General features: G+C 39.3%; 1 pseudogene; it reads left to right on the top strand.

The window, feature by feature from the left end:
* The first annotated feature begins 15,343 nt into the window (after positions 1–15,343).
* On the top strand, positions 15,344–16,535 carry LOC137775835 (cyclin-G2 pseudogene; annotated as a pseudogene).
* Positions 16,536–17,865: the final 1,330 nt, after the last annotated feature.

Below are 17,865 nucleotides of genomic sequence, written 5' to 3'. Positions count from 1 at the left end.
TGTTGAGTTTTCTGCGATTTTCAGATGGTGAGAAAGCCAGGGTGAAACAAATGACTGCAATTCAAGGAAATCATTGTGTGTCACTTATCAAAGTTGGACACTTATAAAGTAGTTGAAGAGATTCTTACAGAACTTTTAAGTTGTTAAGGAAAAGTAATTTGGGGGAAGTATTCAGGTGACCACCACATCAAAGAAAAGTATGTGCTTATAGTAATATTTTAATGTAAATGATGTTGTGGAAAGAGCACAAGCTTTAAAGTCAGTGAATACTGCTTTCAAACCTGAGCTCTGCTACAAATCAGCTATACGACTTTGGGAAGCAACTTAGTATCACTCAGTCTCTACTTCTGCATCTGAAGGTTGAAATAAGGGTTGAATATAGATATAGAAATGGATATACTTAAAGATGTTAAGTGTAAATACATATCTAGATACAGTACTTAGCCCAATCTAGCAGACAGATGTAACTCAGTATACATTTAGTTCCTTTGTTTTCTTGCTTGAAATAAAGTAATCAAATGTTTTCCTTATTTTTTTCTGATTAATCCCAAATGGCAATCATAAGAGCTATTCTTTTTTTTTTTTTAATATCTTTATTGGAGTATAATTGCTTTACAATGGTGTGTTAGTTTCTGCTGTGTAACAAAGTGAATCAGCTATACATATACATACATCCCCATATCTCCTCCCTCTTGCGTCTCCCTCCCACCCTCCCTATCCCACCCCTCTAGGTGGGCACAAAGCACCGAGCTGATCTCCCTGTGCTATGCGGCTGTAGAGCTGTTCTTTTAAAGGGATATATAGTATGGGTAGAAATAGTTTGTATGTCACCATTTACTCCTGCATCTAATAAACTTCTCATTATTATCAATTCTCTTCCTTCATCAGAGCCCATGAAGGAAATTCAAAATCTTGTATTAAGGCTATCAATTCTTTAGTGATTAGTAATAAAATGTATTGTTATTGAAATTAATTGAAAGATGATACATATGGAAGACTAAGTTTATATCTATACAGACTTTAGGCGACATTTCTAATATCTTTGGTGTGTTACAGTAAGACAATAGACTGCCTGGAATTCTGTAAGTGATTGTTTTCCAAAGATGGCTGCAACAGTATCCCATCCCATATCGTGTTCTTACATACTGAATTTGGCTTCACATCAAGAAGTGGGGTCTATTTCCCCTCTGCTTGGTTGTGGATAACTTGTTACTTCTTTGTAACAAAGGATTATGGCTACAGTGATGCTGTGTTACTTTTCAGACTAGGCAAGAAAAAGCCACCTAGTTTTTGCTACATTTGTTGATACTTGAGCGACGTGGGACTGCCAAACTGCAGAGGTTATATGCAGGTGCTCTGATCAATAGCCAAATCTGCACTCGCAGATAGTAGATAGTATCAACTGTCTGCCAGGTGAGTGAGTCATTTTGGGTTAATTCCAGTCCCAGCCAACATCTCACTATAGTTACATGACAGACCCCAAATGAGAACCACCCAGCTGAACCCTTAGCCCTTCCATATTCTTTTTTTTTAAATTTCAGATTTATTGAGATATAATTGATCCATAACTTTGTGAGCAAAATAAAATGGTTGCTTTAACCTGCTAAGTTTTGGAGTTAACTTTTATATAAAAATAGTTAAACAAATCCTTAAACTTTGAATAAAGCAAGGATATTAAAAACATTTTGTCAAATATTCAGGGAATTTAATTTATATGGCAACAGTTTATAAAATTCTTTTGAGACACTAAAGGAAAAAATAGACATGATAAGTCTATATGATTTCAGTTGTGTGGTAGAAAGTTATCTGATGGAATGTGTAATACACAGAATCCAAAAGGTCATACTTTATGAAAGATAAACCAAATTGAATCGTAATGTAAAATGAAAACCTTGCAGAGCATGTTATTTTACCACTGCAGCAGTTACTCTTTATATTATATTAGTTCTGGCAAATAGTTTACTTATTATGGTCTTAAATTAAGTATCATATAATTTTCTTGCTGAGAATATTTGCTTATTTCCTCTAACAGTTTCACCAATGACTCAAATAAATATGGCAAGATAATTTGTAGAGATAATAATTTATGTTTGGTTCTTATTCCTATAAGATACAGAAGAGAATAAAAGAGATCCCTCCAGTCCTATTCCAAGAAGACAGGCAAGCTTTTGTTTTTATTGTTCCAAGGTCTGAAGCAGAAATGCCAAGAACTCAAATCAGGATCTGAACCTCACCTATCTTGAGTGTGTGTGTCTGTGTGTGTGTGTGTGTGTGTGTGTGTGTGTGCGTGTTGGAGGGAGTTTAAGTAGATTATAATGGATATGGGTTCACCTGGAGTGGAAGAGTAAAATTTGAGTTTCTACTGGGACAGAGAAGGAAGGGTTTTCCTATGCTAGATCTTCATGGTAACAAAGTAGAATAAAAGGTGCTTTCTGTCCTCAAAAAGGCTTATGGGTCCTGGAGACTGCAGATCCAGAAGTCAATGATTATAGTAAGTGTGACAAGTGATTGACAACATAGATATAGAAATAATACTCTAAGTGAGCACATGTGCATTTGTATATGTGTCATGACAATGGGGGAAGAGACAAAGAAGATGATACGTAAGCAAGTTTAAATGTTACCTAAGGCAATGAAGGCTGGAAGGCAGAGGGAGGGTAAGATTTTGATGTATTTCCTATTTATGTTTTTCTTTTGTATTTCAGTATCACATAGAAGGTAACTATTCTATTTCTGAAATTTCTTGTGAACAATTTAAAACCCACTTTCAGGTTTCATCTGTAATGCCAGAAATATTAGGACTCCTTTTTTACACCCTCCATAACATTCTCTTTATCTGTTGTATCACTCTGCCACTAGTATTTGTCTAAATCAATTATTATCTTCCTTGAGAGGGCAGTTGACATTTTTAACTGTTCATCACTATATTCTCATAGTCTAGTGCAATTCCTGGTTTTGTGTCTGGCACATAAATAGAAAATGAATATTTGTCCACTGACATAATACATAAAATTGTATCTACCTCAACAATACCACTACTTTTGGATCATTTTTATATCATATATTTTATGTTGTTTATCTTGTCTATCCTGTCATATTCTTTATGATTTCTATATGAAGAACTGATATTTTTGAAAGTTATGTTCAAAAGTTACTGGAGTTATTTAAATTCCACACCAACTTCTTCTAAATGTTTGTATTTTACCCTTTTAAATGATCACTTTTATCTTCTTTTTATTATTTATGAATCACTAAAGTAGTTAGTTTATAAAACATCCAAAGACTTTTTTTTTAGTTTTCCTGTAATCTTTTAGTTATTGACGTTCTAAGTGCTATACTCTATTGTCCTCTGAAGAAAGATGTATGAGTGGAAAAGATGTTGGACATTGGCCTTTCTTAGTATGGCTCCTATAGCCACCATGCAGTAGGGACAACTTGAGATTAGTCTTAGATCACCTGCTTTCTCTTTCAGGCTTCTGGAGACATCACTCCACTGTCTTTGGTAGTCTGAAGCACTCTTAAATTTGGTTTCCTGGTGGTAATCTGTTCACTCTCCTTCTGCTTTTGAAGTTTAGTGAATTCTTTTTTCTTGAAATTTAAGGCTTTTATTAGGACATATTCCAGTGTTGACTTCAGCCTGTTCATTTAACACCAGACATATTTTCTGATTTTTCCATTTCTCACCTTAGTTATTTTTCAGAATTTTTACATTATAATGTGGATTATCAATTTTGCTCTATTATTCAGGTATTTTCTTTGAATATTTTAAGGTTGGATTGCAATGATATAATATCCATATCCATATTTCTTATATTAAATGTTTGCTGTTCTCCATATTTTTCTTGACTATCTTCTATTTTATAAATGGCACGTTCATATGTCACTATATCCTTTTTTTTGTATTAAAGATCCATGTTTATATGTCACTATATCCTTTACTTGTATTAAAGTTCTTTCTTTTGCAGTGGAGTCAGATTAATGTTTTCTGGTTTTCCTGTTACCTTGCAAGCTCCCCCGTCCCATCCCCAAGTTAGGACCTGTCAATTGCATCTCCTGAGCCAGCTTTTCCTCAGAACTCAGTAAGAAGAAGTTATCTTTTAGAAAAATGAAACAAAAATACGTGTATGCATGTGTGTATGTGTACACACACATTTATTTTGTACAATCCCTGTTCAGTATTATTTTCCAATTAAATCACTGAATTGTAGTTTCTTCATTAAGAGTTTCACTGGTGTTCCTTATTGTTGGCTAATTCTGAAGCTACAGATAAACACTAATCTTAATTGAAAGCATTTAGCCTAATTGTTTTTTACCCTTAAGCAGGCCCATAGTACTTCTCCTTTGTTATTTCCTTCAGCAAATATATACCGAACATTTACTATATATGTCAGGCACTGTGCCAGGCACTGAGAGTATACAAACACAAACCACATAGTTACTACACTTGTGTGACTGTCTCATATGGGAAACAGCTATGTTATACAAATATAAGCCAAATTATAAAATATCAGGAACTATGGAAGTCCCAGTAATGTAATGGTGGTGGCTAACCAGAGAAAAGTTCTTATAGGAATTGAAACCAGAGATACTTCTTAAAGGATGAGGAGGAGTTATTTAGTGAATACCAGGGATGGAGATGGGAGAAGTGTGGAAGAGAAAGGCATGAGCAAATGCACAGAAGTAAGGACCAGCATAGTAGGTGGGGTGTGTGTGTGTGTGTGTGTGTGTGTGTGTGTGTGTGTGTGTGTGTGTGCATGCTCCCATACAGTTTAGTTTTGCTGGAATTTGACTAGTCCAACAAGGAGTGGCAGAAGCCCAGAGCAGGTCCTGGAGAGCCTTGTATGCATTATAAAGGGACTTGGATTTTATACTGAAGGTGAGTGGTTCTTAATCTTTGGATAATGTTCCCCTTTGAGAATCTGTTGACAGCACTGGAACCTCTCCAGAACAGCGGGGGGAGACTTACACATGTTCATAGATTAAAGGGCTTGCACTCAAGACACTTCTTATCTTCTGCTCCAAATACAAGCAAATGACAAAATATTAAATGAAATTAACTGACAATAAAGTTATTTTGTGTGTGCATTGAAAATAAAGAATAAGATGAAAACTGTAAACAACAATAACATTGTGCAGGAAGGGATTGTGAAAGATGACATGATTGGCTAGGGGTAGAAGTAGAAATACTGTTACATTTTGCTAAAAATTCTAGTTAAGTATTCATGTCAAAATTTTAGCAGAAGTCACCAAAAAGAATAAAAATGTAATCTACAGTTTTAAAATCATCATAGATAAAAGAAAACATAAAAATATTTATCAAATGGAAGGTAAGTAGGGAAGGAATCTAAAAAAACTTTGGATAAACAGAAACCACAAAATAGGATTGTAATAAAATCCTAGTATACTAGTGACCATAATAAATACAATTGGGCTAATTTCACCAGGCAGATTTTAACACATTGAATAAAAAGAATAAAAATTTTAGCCACATACTGCTTATAAGGGACACCCAAGTTAAATAATTAATTACCTAAATCAAAACCACACAGAAATGGATGAGGGAATATATACCATTCAAAAAATAACCAAAAGAAAGTTGATCTAGCTAAACTAATATCGGACAAAACAATGTAAGGCAAAAAGCATTTATGAGAATAAAGCAAGGGCACTACTTAAGAATAATAAGAAGATAAAAGGGAAGGAGATTAAAAAATATGAGGTACTGATGGAGTACTAGGTAGCCTGGGACAAGATGGGGTCAAGGGTACACAGGATGAACTTTAAGATTCTTGAGAAAGAATAGTGCAGTTGGTTGAGAATGGATGTAACCTAATTGTTGGCAGGCCTCTCTTGTGGTTAGAAAAATTGGGGTAGAGATGAGGAGGCGTGCATTTTCACTTGTGTCCAGTGGCTATTCAAAAAAAGCTCACTTTGAAGCTTTCCCAAGTTATTCTGGGAGGCTTGAAAGTGGTATTTCATATGCTCCCAGGACCATTCTCCCAGCTGCATTAACTGAGCTTATGGTCGACTGTTCAAGGATAAATTCCTAGTCTTAGTACTGGATCGGCTACCTCCTCTCAGGACCATGTGGTTCACATTTTTCTTATGGGTTTGCTGAAAGCAAAAATAGGAACTGCATGTACATAATAAGCACAAGGAGGCTGATTACTCAATGAAAGTTTACTACTCTTATTTTGACAAAACTACAAAACATCAACCAAGATTGTTCTTGTCACTGGAGGTTCACGTATTAAAGATCTTTCCCTGTATTAAAGAGGCTTACCCATTTTATATTCTACACCCCCCTTTTCTTGACATAGAATATATGGTTGTCAGTGGTATAGAATATATGGTTGTCAGTGGTCTATACCCCTTCTACAGAGGGCAGCCATGAATGGGAGCTAAGGAGCTGGTGAGCACATATTAAGGTGGCAAATGAATGTTAGGTTAGATTTAAATCTGGGGGGAAACTGAAAGCCTATTCCTTGAAATGACTGCTAGGCATCTACTCTTTGAACAGTACAAGCATTAGTTAGGACTTCTCCTCCAAATGCTAGCAGTCATAGTATGGGGCTGAAGTCAGCTATTGGGCAGATTTCAGGCATCAGGATAAATCCAGATTGGCTTTTCTCATTTGCTACATTGTTTCAATCCACATGACAGATGGTAGTGTCCTGGTATAAAATGATATCACTGGATTAGGATGACAGCTATTGGGGAGTTCAAATTCTGATCATACTTTGAAGGTAGAGTCAAAAGGATATTCTAGGGGAGGAGGAGAGAAGATGGCGGAAGAGTAAGACGCGGAGATCACCTTCCTTCCCACAGATACAGTAGAAATACATCTACACGTGGAACTGCTCCTACAGAACACCCACTGAGCGCTGACAGAAAACGTCCGACCTCCAAAAAGGCAAGAAACTCCCCCCGTACTTGGGTAGGGCAAAAGAGAAAAAAGAAATAACAGAGACAAAAGAATAGGGACGGCACCTGCACCAGTGGGAGGGAGCTGTGAAGGAGGAAAGATTTCCACGTACTAGGAAGCCCCTTCGCGGGCAGAGACTGCGGGTGGCAGAGGGGGGAAGCTTCGGAGCCACGGAGGAGAGCGCAGCCACAGGGGTGCAGAGGGCAAAGCGGAGAGGCTCCCGCACGGAGGAGCGGTGCCGACCAGCACTCACCAGCCCGAGAGGCTTGTCTGCTCCCCTGCCGGGGCGGGCGGGGGCTGGGAGCTGAGGCTCGGGCTTCGGTCAGATCGCAGGGAGAGGACTGGGATTGGCGGCGTGAACACAGCCTGAAGGGGTTAGCGCACCACAGCTAGCCGGGAGGGAGTCCGAGAAAAAGTCTGCAGCTGCCGAAGAGGCAAGAGACTTTTTCTTCCCTCTTTGTTTCCTGGTGCGCGAGGAGAGGGGATTCAGAGCACCGCCTAAACGAACTCCAGAGAAGGGCGCGAGCCGCGGCTATCAGCGCAGACCCCACAGCAACAGGGGCGCAGAGGGAAAAACGGAGAGACTCCCGCACAGAGGCTGGGCGCCGAGCAGCGCTCACCAGCCCGAGAGGCTTGTCTGCTCACCCGCCGGGGCGGGCGGGGCTGGGAGCTGAGGCTCGGCTTCGGTCGGATCGCAGGGAGAGGACTGGGATTGGCGGCGTGAACACAGCCTGAAGGGGTTAGCGCACCACAGCTGACTGGGAGAGAGACCGAGAAAAGGTCTGCAGCTGCCGAAGAGGCAAGAGGCTTTTTCTTGCCTCTTTGTTTCCCTGTGCGCAAGGAGAGGGGATTCAGAGCGCCGCCTAAACGAACTCCAGAGAAAGGCGCGAGCCGCGGCGATCAGCGTGGACCCCAGAGATGGGAGTGAGACGCTGGGGCTGCTGCTGCCGCCTCCAAAAAGCCTGTGTGTGAGCACAGGTCACTCTCCACACCGCCCCTCCCGGGAGCCGGTGCAGCCCGCCACTGCCAGGGTCCCGTGATCCCCGGACAAATTCCCCGGGAGAACGCACTGCGCGCCTCAGGCTGGTGCAACGTCACGCCGGCCTCTGCTGCCGCAGGCTCGCCCCGCCTCCTCCGTACCCCTCCCTCCCCGCGGCCTGAGTGAGCCAGCGCCCCCGAAGCAGCTGCTCCTTTAACCCCGTTCTGTCTGGGCGGGGAATAGACGCCCTCAGGTGACCTACACGCAGAGGCGGGTCCAAATCCAAAGCTGAACCCCAGGAGCTGTGTGAACAGGGAAGAGAAGGGGAAATCTCTCCCAGCAGCCTCAGAAGTAGCGGATTAAAACTCCACAAACAACTTGATGTGCCTGCATCTGTTGAATACCTGAATAGACAACGAATCATCCCAAATTCAGGAAGTGGACTTTGGGAGCAGGATATATTAATTTTTCCCCTGTTCCTTTTTTTTTTGTGAGTGTATATGTATACGCTTCTGGGTGAGATTTTGTCTGTATAGCTTTGCTTTACAATAGCTTTATTTTGCTTCACTATATTATAGCCTCTTTCTTTCTTTCTTCCTTCCTTCCTTCCTTCCTTCCTTCCTTTCTTTCTTTCTTTCTTTTTTTTTTTTCTCCCTTTTACTCTGAGCCGTGTGGACGAAAGGCTCTTGGTGCTCCAGCCAGGCATCAGGGCCGTGCCTCTGAGGTGGGAGAGCCAACTTCAGGACACTGGTCCACAAGAGACCTCCCAGCTCCACGTAATACCAAACGGTAAAAATCTCTCAGAGATCTCCATCTCAACATCAAGACCCAGCATCACTCAATGACCAGCAAGCTACAGTGCTGAACACCCTATGCCAAACAACTAGCAAGACAGGAACACAGCCCCATCCATTAGCAGAGAGGCTGCCTAAAATCATAATAAGGCCACAGACACCCCAAAATACACCACCAGACGTGGATGTGCCCACCAGAAAGACAAGATCCAGCCTCATCCACCAGAGCTCAGGCACTAGTTCCCTACACCAGGAAGCCTACACAACCCACTGAACCAACCTTAGCCACTGGGGACAGATACCAAAAACAACGGGAACTACAAACCTGCAGTCTGTGAAAAGGAGACCCCAAACACAGTAAGATAAGCAAAATGAGACGACAGAAAAACACACAGCAGATGAAGGAGCAGGGTCAAAACACGCCAGATTTAACAAATGAAGAGGAAATAGGTAGTCTACCTGAAAAAGAATTCAGAATAATGATAGTAAGGATGATCCAAAATCTTGGAAATAGAATAGACAAAATGCAAGAAACATTTAACAAGGACGTAGAAGAACTAAAGAGGAACCAAGCAATGATGAAAAACACAATACATGAAATTAAAAATACTCTAGATGGGATCAATAGCAGAATAACTGAGGCAGAAGAAAGGATAAGTGACCTGGAAGATAAAATGGTGGAAATAACTACTGCAGAGCAGGATAAAGAAAAAAGAATGAAAAGAACTGAGGACAGTCTCAGAGACCTCTGGGACAACATTAAACGCACCAACATTCGAATTATAGGGGTCCCAGAAGAAGAAGAGAAAAAGAAAGGGACTGAGAAAATATTTGAAGAGATTATAGTTGAAAACTTCCCTAATATGGGAAAGGAAATAGTTAATCAAGTCCTGGAAGCACAGAGAGTCCCATACAGGATAAACCCAAGGAGAAACACGCCAAGACACATATTAATCAAACTGTCAAAAATTAAATATAAGGAAAACATATTAAAGGCAGCAAGGGAAAAAAAACAAATAACACACAAGGGAATCCCCATAAGGTTAACATCTGATCTTTCAGCAGAAACTCTGCAAGCCAGAAGGGAGTGGCAGGATATACTTAAAGTGATGAAGGAGAAAAACCTACAACCAAGATTACTCTACCCAGCAAGGATCTCATTCAGATTCGATGGAGAAATTAAAACCTTTACAGACAAGCAAAAGCTGAGAGAGTTCAGCACCACCAAACCAGCTTTACAACAAATGCTAAAGGAACTTCTCTAGGCAAGAAACACAAGAGAAGGAAAACACCTACAATAACAAACCCAAAACATTTAAGAAAATGGGAATAGGAACATACATATCGATAATTACCTTGAATGTAAATGGATTAAATGCTCCCACCAAAAGACACAGGCTGGCTGAATGGATACAAAAACAAGACCCATATATATGCTGTCTACAAGAGACCCACTTCAGACCTAGAGACACATACAGACTGAAAGTGAGGGGATGGAAAAAGATATTCCATGCAAATGGAAATCAAAAGAAAGCTGGAGTAGCAATTCTCATATCAGACAAAATAGACTTTAAAATAAAGACTATTACAAGAGACAAAGAAGGACACTATATAATGATCAAGGGGTCGATCCAAGAGGAAGCTATAACAATTGTAAATATTTATGCACCCAACATAGGAGCACCTCAATACATAAGGCAAATACTAACAGCCATAAAAGGGGAAATCGACAGCAACACAATCATAGTAGGGGACTTTAACACCCCACTTTCACCAATGGACAGATCATCCAAAATGAAAATAAATAAGGAAACACAAGCTTTAAATGATACATTAAACAAGATGGACTTAATTGATATTTATAGGACATTCTACCCAAAAACAACAGAATACACATTTTTCTCAAGTGCTCATGGAACATTCTCCAGGATAGATCATATCTTGGGTCATAAATCAAGCCTTGGTAAATTTAAGAAAATTGAAATCGTATCAAGTATCTTTTCCAACCACAACGCTATGAGACTAGATATCAATTACAGGAAAAGATCTGTAAAAAATACAAACACATGGAGGCTACACAATACACTACTTAATAACGAAGTGATTACTGAAGAAATCAAAGGGGAAATCAAAAAATACCTAGAAACAAATGACAATGGAGATACGACGACCCAAAACCTATGGGACGCAGCAAAAGCAGTGCTAAGAGGGAAGTTTATAGCAATACAAGCCTACCTCAAGAAACAGGAAACATCTCGAATAAACAACCTAACCTTGCACCTGAAGCAATTAGAGAAAGAAGAACAAAAAAACCCCAAAGCCAGCAGAAGGAAAGAAATTATAAAGATCAGGTCAGAAATAAATGAAAAAGAAATGAAGGAAACAATAGCAAAAATCAATGAAACTAAAAGCTGGTTCTTTGAGAAGATAAACAAAATTGATAAACCATTAGCCAGACTCATCAAGAGAAAAAGGGAGAAGACTCAGATCAATAGAATTAGAAATGAAAAAGGAGAAGTAACCACTGACACTGCAGAAATACAAAAGATCATGAGAGATTACTACAAGCAACTCTATGCCAATAAAATGGACAACCTGGAAGAAATGGACAGATTCTTAGAAATGCACAAACTGCCGAGACTGAACCAGGAAGAAATAGAAAATATGAACAGACCAATCACAAGCACGGAAATTGAAACTGTGATTAAAAACCTTCCAACAAACAAAAGCCCAGGACCAGATGGCTTCACAGGTGAATTCTATCAAACATTTAGAGACAAGCTAACACCTATCCTTCTCAAACTCTTCCAAAATATTGCAGAGGGAGGAACACTCCCAAACTCATTCTACGAAGCCACCATCACCCTGATACCAAAACCAGACAAAGATGTCACAAAGAAAGAAAACTACAGGCCAATATCACTGATGAACATAGATGCAAAAATCCTCAACAAAATACTAGCAAACAGAATCCAACAGCACATTAAAAGGATCATACACCATGATCAAGTGGGGTTTATCCCAGGAATGCAAGGATTCTTCAATATACGCAAATCAATCAATGTGATACACCATATTAACAAATTGAAGGAGAAAAACCATATGATCATCTCAATAGATGCAGAGAAAGCTTTCGACAAAATTCAACACCCATTTATGATAAAAGCCCTGCAGAAAGTAGGCATAGAGGGAACTTTCCTCAACATAATAAAGGCCATGTATGACAAACCCACAGCCAACATTGTCCTCAATGGTGAAAAACTGAAACCATTTCCACTAAGATCAGGAACAAGACAAGGTTGCCCACTCTCACCACTATTATTCAACATAGTTTTGGAAGTGTTAGCCACAGCAATCAGAGAAGACAAAGAAATAAAAGGAATCCAAATCGGAAAAGAAGAAGTAAAGCTGTCACTGTTTGCAGATGACATGATACTATACATAGAGAATCCTAAAGATGCTACCAGAAAACTCCTAGAGCTAATCAATGAATTTGGTAAAGTAGCAGGATACAAAATTAATGCACAGAAATCTCTTGCATTTCTATACACTAATGACGAAAAATCTGAAAGTGAAATTAAGAAAACACTCCCGTTTACCATTGCAACAAAAAGAATAAAATATCTAGGAATAAACCTACCTAAGGAGACAAAAGACCTGTATGCAGAAAATTTTAAGACACTGATGAAAGAAATTAAAGATGATACAAATAGATGGAGAGATATACCATGTTCCTGGATTGGAAGAATCAACATTGTGAAAATGACTCTACTACCCAAAGCAATCTACAGATTCAATGCAATCCCTATCAAACTACCACTGGCATTTTTCACAGAACTAGAACAAAAAATTTCACAATTTGTATGGAAACACAAAAGACCCCGAATAGCCAAAGCAATCTTGAGAACGAAAAATGGAGCTGGGGGAATCAGGCTCCCTGACTTCAGACTATATTACAAAGCTTCAGTAATCAAGACAGTTTGGTACTGGCACAAAAACAGAAATATAGATCAATGGAACAGGATAGAAAGCCCGGAGATAAACCCACACACATATGGTCACCTTATCTTTGATAAAGGAGGTAAGAATATACAGTGGAGAAAAGACAGCCTCTTCAATAAGTGGTGCTGGGAAAATTGGACAGGTACATGTAAAAGTATGAAATTAGAACACTCCCTGACACCATGCACAAAAATAAACTCAAAATGGATTAAAGACCTAAGTGTAAGGGCAGACACTATCAAACTCTTAGAGGAAAACATAGGCAGAACACTCTATGACATACATCACAGCAAGATTCTTTTTGACCCAGCTCCCAGAGAAATGGAAATAAGAACACAAATAAACAAATGGGACCTAATGAAACTTAAAAGCTTTTGCACAGCAAAGGAAACCATAAACATGACCAAAAGACAACCATCAGAATGGGAGAAAATATTTGCAAATGAAGCAACTGACAAAGGATTAATCTCCAAGATTTACAAGCAGCTCATGCAGCTCAATAACAAAAAAACCAACAACCCAATCCAAAAATGGGCAGAAGACCTAAATAGACATTTCTCCAAAGAAGATATACAGATGGCCTACAGACACATGAAAGAATGCTCAACATCATTAATCATTAGAGAAATGCAAATCAAAACTACAATGAGATATCATCTCACACCGGTCAGAATGGCCATCATCAAAAAATCTAGAAAACAATAAATGCTGGAGAGGGTGTGGAGGAAAGGGAACACTCTTGCACTGTTGGTGGGAATGTAAATTGATACAGCCACTATGGAGAACAGTATGGAGGTTCCTGAAAAAACTACAAATAGAACTACCATACGACCCAGCAATCCCACTACTGGGCATATACCCTGAGAAAACCATAGGTCAAAAAGAGTCATGTACCAAAATGTTCATTGCAGCTCTATTTACAATAGCCAGGACATGGAAGCAACCTAAACGTCCATCGACAGATGAATGGATAAAGAAGATGTGGCACATATATACAATGGAATATTACTCAGCCATAAAAAGAAATGAAATGGAGGTATTTGTAATGAGGTGGATGGAGTTAGAGTCTGTCATACAGAGTGAAGTAAGTCAGAAAGAGAAACACAAATACAGTATGCTAACACATATATACGGAATCTAAGGAAAAAAAAAAAAAAGGCCATGAAGAACCTAGTGGCAAGACGGGAATAAAGACACAGACCTACTAGAGAATGGACTTGAGGATATGGGGAGGGGGTGGGGTGAGATGTGACAGGGTAAGAGAGTGTCATGGACATATATACACTACCAAATGTAAAATAGATAACTAGTGGGAAGCAGCCGCATAGCACAGGGAGATCAGCTCGGTGCTTTGTGACCACCTAGAGGGGTGGGATGGGGAGGGTGGGAGGGAGGGAGATGCAAGAGGGAAGAGAAATGGGAACATATTGTATACGTATAACTGATTCACTTTGTTATAAAGCAGAAGCTAACACACCATTGTAAGGCAATTATACTTCAATAAAGATGTTTAAAAAAAAAAAAAAAGGATATTCTAATGTTGCAAATGGTATATGGCATTACCTATTGCCCCCCAAACCACCCATATGTACACTTATGACGTTGTCCAATGTTTTAGAAATATCAACAGTTAACTACTGAACCCTTCCAGTTAAGTTTGGCAGATTGACCACCCTTGCCCATCAGCTCTCCCTCCAAAAACTTCATTAAAATATCAGTGAAGAATCAAAAAAGTATTAACCACAAGGGTAAATTCAACATAAGGGAAAACCATGGATGAAAGATTTCAAAAAATGTTTAGACAACAAACTGATGGAGGAGATTTAATGAACTTACCAGACTAGAAGAAGTAGAAATCCAAATACCTGCAAGAGGTGGGGTACCTATAAGAATTTATCTAATTTGCCTTGAAGAATGCCTAGAACATGGGCTGAGGTGTGATTGGCAACATGATTGGTTTAATATCTGTACCTCAACTGGTTGAACTTGCCTGCTCCCCTGCACTTCCCTGAGCAGTCAGAGAACGACTCTACCCACCTCCATCGTATGCAGCAACAGGTTTAGTCTGGAGAAACTAAGCCCAGGAGCTCTGGATTCAGAGACAACAGACATAGGATAAGATAGGGGAGAGTGTTTGAGCTAAGAATAGTGGAATTATGTAAACATCTACGTATTGAAATACTGGACTAGCAGGCAGCTTCTCCTGCTTTGCTCCTAGAATCCTAGACAGCCAGGTAGCTACCCTCCACCAACACACACCAATGCACTTCTTCCAATCAGCTTCTCATTTTTACATATAAAGGGGACGCCGATAATCACTGGACATTTGAGAAAAGACAGCTCAAGAGGCAGAGACAAAAACAAACAGAAAACAACTTGGACAAAAACAATCAATGGAACAGAGAACCAAAAAAAGTCATAGTTAATATCATCAAAGATAGAAGAAAAGATTATCTGTTTATGAAACCAAAACAGGATCTTTTAGAAAAAGAAAAATCAAAGAACAATTTTTAACTTTGGAAATTAAAAATATGATGAACCAGAACAGGTTTGCTTCAGCTTCTGCTGATGGCATGGCATGGCCCAAGAGCTTCTGGGAGACCAGAGTCTGCAGGAGGAGGTGCTGCCAGTAGGAGGGTGGGCATGGGCAGCGGTGTGAAGCTGGGCTGTGAGGCTGCAGAGGAGATGGCAGAGGCGGTGGAGGGTTGGATGCTTGTTGGGGGCACTGTTGAGCTGGTGGGTCACTGACCCAGGGAAGAGTCCATCGTGTTCTTCTGTGCTCAGCTCTCCCCAGGCCAGATGCTGCCTCTCCCACCTAGTGAAGGATCTGGGGGCTTAGGTCTTGGCAGTCTGGAATAAGTTCAGCTCTCTGAGCTACTGAAACTCTACTTGGAATAGGAACAGAAATTCCAACCACAAAAAAAGGACTGAGCTTGACGAAGGCTTCCCCTGAGAACAATAACATTGTGTGTTAAGGACAGAGACAGGTCAAGATTTAAGGGATTTAACCAACTTTTTTATTTTCAATCTTGCACATAAACTTTTATCTTGGTTGTCAATATTTTGGACAGATCCTTGGCTTTTATGAAGGTGAAACCTAAAATTTGTCTTGCACTGGAATCTGTTGTTTTTGCTGCCTGCCAGAAGAGTTGAAGAAGAATGCAATGATTCATCTTCTCATGAAGTAATCTGGATTAGTCAATGTAAATGCACTGCTTCTGACAGAAAATGAAGGAAAATAATAACTTTGGAAGAAAAATTAGAACTATGAAATGGAACATACTGCTGTATTAAACTTTTTTTTCTTACACAAGACTATTATACTTCTTCATATTTCAGAAAGGAAAGAAATATTGAGCCTTGATAAACTGGAAGCTCAGCTGAAAGCTTGCAATTTTCTACTAGTCTTTGCAAAAGCAAAGCCATCTGTATTAACTTTGTGTCTTCTCAATTTGGAAGTAGAAACATAATTTATTAAGTTATTGCAGTTTCTCCAGCTTGTTATAAAGTATTCAAAGATTGATGATACTGAGTCCTTTTACTGGAGGTAAGTAAATAGTTTCTAAATGACTAGCTGGATATTTTCTCTTGAATGTTGCAAGAAGTTGGTTTGGATTGTCTATAGGCACAGAGCCTACACCCTCCAAGACAGCAACTGTGATGTTCCTGAGTTGTCAACAATACCAGAAGATTGTTGTCTTGATGAAAGTGAATCCTTGGAGGATGTGAGTTTTAGAGAATGAAGTCTCAGCAGTTCTCTCGCCATCTCAGTGATCAAAGATGCACTGTCTTTTTCAACTCAAAAGTGGCACACTCTCTGTGTTTTCCATTCTAGAAATCTAATTACATTGTGTCAGAATTTAAAGTATACACATAGTTTATAAGCAATAAATGGGGAAGTAGGTAGTTTTTGGTCCAGCCCCTATCTAGGTAGGAATACAAAGACTGGAACACATGTTGTCTATAATTATTCAGATCAGATCTGGTTTATTTTCATATGCTAAGCTATCAAATGGGTTAGGACCTCTCAAATGATTGAAAATGATTTAAATTTTGCACTTTAGTTTTTTCTTTGAATAAAATAATTTTTAGTTACTTTTCCATATGGATAATATATTTTGTTGGTAAGGATGTAGGGAGGTAAAGAGAGAACCTTTTTTTTCCCCATGATGAAATATAAAGTAGAAGACTTTGATATCTGCTGAGAATAAAAGAGTCGAGTCTGAGTGAAGATGAGGTTTGAGGGGAGTGGTGCAAGTTCTGAATGTGTTTTGAGGGGAAGGTTGGAGGGAACTAATCAAGGAAAGTAAGAGTACTGAGGTTGATGCTGAGGTCCTAGCCAGGGCTGAAAATCATGAATTTATAGTAGTGCAAAATCAAAGAATTGGGAGATTTTTATCCAGTATTCTCAACTATCAAAATGTAGAAACAAAAAAGGTTAACTGTTACTGCTCCAGGATTTGGGTTTTGCAGTTGCTGCTGTTGCTGAACTTCTGAGGTCCAAGCTCAGTAAGGAAGGAAGTTAGCCTAGGATGGAACTGATAAATCCAAAGAAAATGGGGAATCCAGGGACTGGAGGGTTTGTGGAAATTGTTGTGCAGATTTGGTGGGAAGGATAGTAGGAGAGAGGTGAAAAAACAAAAATCTGTTTACAAAGTATAGAATATGAAACTTTGAAATTTCTGAGTGAGCTATTAAAATGTGTTCTTTAGAGGAGCGCTATAATGCAGAGGAGGAAAGGGTAAGGTGAAAGTGGTCTAGGGAATTTGAAACTAGGATGCCATCCTTTGTCTACATGAACCCTAAAATCTCCTAGAATTATGGCAGAAGTATGGCAGAAAAATACTGTGAGCCAGGTCTGAAAGTCTACATTCAATGAAATGAGCTTAACAAGGATGATACACAATAAATAGCCTTAAATGAGGATGGACTTTTACAGGCAGATGGAAGAGTAAAAGTCAGGAAGAAGAATGAGGGAATCAGGAGAATGTCACTTCCACTATCTCTCCATATATCCACTTTCCTGTGGACATCGGAAAAAAGAATAGCTTTCAGTAGAGAGGCTTACGGGAGTACTAAAAGTCACAATTAATCAAGGTCTGTCTTCCTGTAGCATCAATTTCCATGCTTGGTAAACAATTTCATACATCTCAGATTAATAGAAA

This window comes from Eschrichtius robustus, chromosome 13 (assembly GCF_028021215.1).
Source record: "Eschrichtius robustus isolate mEscRob2 chromosome 13, mEscRob2.pri, whole genome shotgun sequence".
Taxonomy (NCBI): domain Eukaryota; kingdom Metazoa; phylum Chordata; class Mammalia; order Artiodactyla; family Eschrichtiidae; genus Eschrichtius; species Eschrichtius robustus.
This window is presented reverse-complemented; position numbering and strand designations above follow the sequence as displayed.